At 47.0% G+C, this 3569-nt stretch overlaps 1 pseudogene; it reads left to right on the top strand.

The window, feature by feature from the left end:
* The first annotated feature begins 211 nt into the window (after positions 1-211).
* LOC102865752 lies at positions 212-1124 on the top strand (annotated as a pseudogene).
* The last annotated feature ends 2445 nt before the right edge of the window (positions 1125-3569 follow it).

The following is a 3569-nucleotide window of genomic DNA, read 5'->3' as shown; positions in this document are numbered from 1 at the left end:
GATAATGAACATTGTGTTGGAACAGATGAAGGAAAGAATTGCTTAAAATGAATATATGATTAGGCATCATAGACATGACAACAGCCCAGAGTAAGGGGTACATTGCAAAGAGGAGTGGAAGGGGTGGGGGAGAGGTGATTGTACAACAATGAATTAATATTTTTAAAAAAAATGTACTGGGATCGCCAAAGTGTTTATTCCCACCGCCACCATGTCGAAGTCAGGGTCTCCTAAAGAACCCAAACAGCTGTGGAAGCTATTCATCGGGGGGCTGAGCTTCGAGACGACAGATGAAAGTCTGAGGAGCCATCGTGAGCAATGGGGGACGCTCACGGAATGTGTGGTAATGAGAGATCCAAATACCAAGCGCTCCAGAGGCTTTGGCTTTGTCACATACTCAACTGTGGAAGAGGTGGATACAGCCATGAATACAAGGCCCCACAAGGTGGATGGAAGGGTGGTGGAACCCAAGAGGGCTGTCTCCAGAGAAGATTCTCAAAGACCAGGTGCCCACTTAACTGTGAAAAAGATCTTTGTTGGTGGAATTAAAGAAGACACTGAAGACACTGAAGAACATCACTTTAAGAGATTATTTTGAGCAGTACGGGAAAATTGAAGTGATTGAAATCACGACTGACCGAGGCAGTGGCAAGAAAAGGGGCTTTGCTTTTGTAACTTTTGATGACCATGATTCTGTAGATAAAATCGTTATTCAGAAATATCATACTGTGAATGGTCACAATTGCGAAGTGAGGAAAGCCCTGTCAAAGCAAGAGATGGCCAGTGCCTCTTCCAGCCAGAGAGGTCGAAGTGGTTCTGGAAACTTTGGTGGTGGGCGTGGAGGCGGTTTTGGTGGGAATGACAACTTTGGTCGAGGAGGAAACTTCACTGGATGAGGTGGCTTTGGTGGCAGTCGTGGCGGTGGAGGATATGGAGGCAGTGGAGATTGTTATAATGGATTTGGTAATGATGGTGGTTATGGAGGAGGCGGTCCTGGTTACTCTGGAGGAAGCAGAGGCTATGGAAGTGGTGGACAGGGTTATGGAAACCAGGGCAGTGGTTATGGCGGGAGTGGCAGCTATAACAACGGAGGCGGCTTTGGCGGCGGTAGTGGAATTTTTTAACATTATTAGTGTCACATGCAAAGAAACTCAGGCCGAAGAGTGTTTTGAAACTGCTGCACGTTGACAGAGAACTGCCAGAAATTCAAGTTGGATTCAGAAGGAGAGAGATCATTACTGATGTCAGATGGACTGAAAGCAGAGAATATCAGAAAGTTGTTTACTTGTGCTTTATTGACTAAAGGCATTTGACCAGTCCTTGGACATAGTATTCAGAAGGGTAGAGGAATAGTACAGAAAAGGAAGCCCGAGGATGAGATAGATTGACTCGGAGACTGGAGAAATGGGATTAGGTGTCAGAGACGACAAAATCAGCTCAGGATAAGGCAGGGTTCAGAGCTGTTGTAATAGGGTTCCAATGAATCGTGGGTGAGTTGATGGCACATACAACAAAAACACTTCAGATCCCCAGCCTGACCACCCCAGAGCATCTCACCTCTCATTCCCCTGATTGGGAGGGGGTCAGTTCTTCCTGTATCCCTCAAGACTGTGTCTATATGTCCACTTTCTCTGTGTTCTTCTATATGATGAGAAAAGGCAGGTGGGAATATTTCTTAGTCAGGCACCTTGACTCCAAGATGGGAACACACAGTGCTGTCTGTCTGCTTTCATCAGGGCAGTAGCCTTAAGGATGGTTCTTTGGAGCTCATGGTGAATGGATCAGAGTCCCTGCCACAATCATCCCCCAGACCTTTTCCAGAACCCCTTAAATGACTTTTCACCCATCTGTCCCCACTCCCATGCACTTGTCTTTGTCTACTCATATCATTCCAACCTGCCTGTGATCTCTTCCAACTGAGGTACTGGATTGTCACCCTGATTGACTTTCATCCCGTTTATCTAGCAGTAGCATCCCACTGGATGTGGACTGTGAACTAGAACGACTTCCTTTCTCTACATCACTCATTATCTGTTCCCTGCCTTAGCCCACAAGACTCTTACCTGTTTCTGGTCCTCAATCAATCTGTCTGTCTTCTGCTTGTCCTGATTCTCTTTCTTCTTGTTATGTGCCGTCGAGTGAATTACGACTCATAGCAACCCTATTATTCACAACAGCTCTGAATTCTGTTCTGTTCTGAGTCAATCCCATTGTCTCTGACACAGCTACCCTTATTACCCCAGTCACTGAGCCAATCCATCTCATCCTGGGTCTTCCTCTCCTGCAGGGTCCCTCCATCCTTCTAAGCATGATGGCCTTCTCCAAGAACTGGTCACATGCCTCAAAAGTATGTGAGATGGAGCCTCAAAATCTTACCTCCAAGGAACAGCTTGACTTTTCACCCTCTCCAGGACAGACCTGTTAGTTCTCTTACAGGTTCCCTCCCAGATTTTCTCTATCAGTTCGCTGGGGTCTCTACTACCTCCCGAACCCTCCACTTGGAGACCTCCATCAGATCTTCATCTGGACAAGTCTTCTTCATGGCTCTTAACCTCATTTCTAATCCATCTCCCCCCAGATACACCAGAGGTTGTGGTTAGATGGTGGGAAAAGTGCCCATGAGCCTCTGCTAGAATCTGGCCAGCAAAGGGATGATCTGTGGATGCGAGGTCAACACCTCATGCTACTGGACGTGACCAGGGCCACTGCCATTGGGCACAGTCTGCTGATGGTATAAGAGGCCCTGGCCCTACAGGTGATGTTGGTCTCTGGTGATGGCTCCCTCTGAAAACAAAAGGGCATACTAGCCATATCAGTGACGTTTCAAGCATGTGTGAATAAACATGAGAAGGGAAGAGAGAAGATTATGCATGTGGAAATGATTGGGCAGATCTGTGAGGAAACTGAGAAGGGAACTGCCTTCCTGCTGTCGTAAGGAAAAGGGCGAGGTCTGGGTGGGATGGTGATTGTCCACCTGCATATCAGGCCCTCACCACCATCCTGGCTTCATTGTGTTCTGGAGTCGACCTTTTATCCTGGGACAGTTCTCATTCTAGTATCCTTGTTGTTGTTACGTGCTGTCGAGTCGCTTGTGACTCATAGCGACTGTATGTACAAGACTCCTAAACACTGCACTGTCCTGTGCCAACCTTACTCCAATCACTGAATTGATCCATCTCATTGAGGGTGTTCCTCTCTTGAACTGTCCCTTCACTCTCCCAAACATGATGTCCTTCTCCAAGGACTCGTCCCTCCTTGCAACATGTCCAAAGTATGTTAAACTAAGTTTCAGAATCCTTGACTCCAAGGAACATTCCAGTTTCACCCTCTCCAGGACAAACCTGTTTGTTTTCCTAGCAGTCCATGGTATATTCAACTCTCTTCTCCAGCACCACAGCTCAAAGGCATCAATTCTCTTTCTATCATCCCCAGTCACTGTCCAGCTCTCTGATACATAGCAAGCAATTGTGAAGACTATGGACTGGATCAGGTGCATCTTAGTCTTCAGCCTGACGTCGTTGCACTTCAGTACTCTGGAGAGGTCCCTGACAGATGACTTTCCCGATGCA

The sequence above is a fragment of the Elephantulus edwardii genome, unplaced genomic scaffold (genome assembly GCF_000299155.1).
Source record: "Elephantulus edwardii isolate Elephantulus edwardi_28Jun2011 unplaced genomic scaffold, EleEdw1.0 scaffold00237, whole genome shotgun sequence".
NCBI classification, from domain to species: domain Eukaryota; kingdom Metazoa; phylum Chordata; class Mammalia; order Macroscelidea; family Macroscelididae; genus Elephantulus; species Elephantulus edwardii.
The sequence above is the reverse complement of the archived record's forward strand: the minus strand, read 5'-3'. Positions and strand labels throughout refer to the sequence as shown.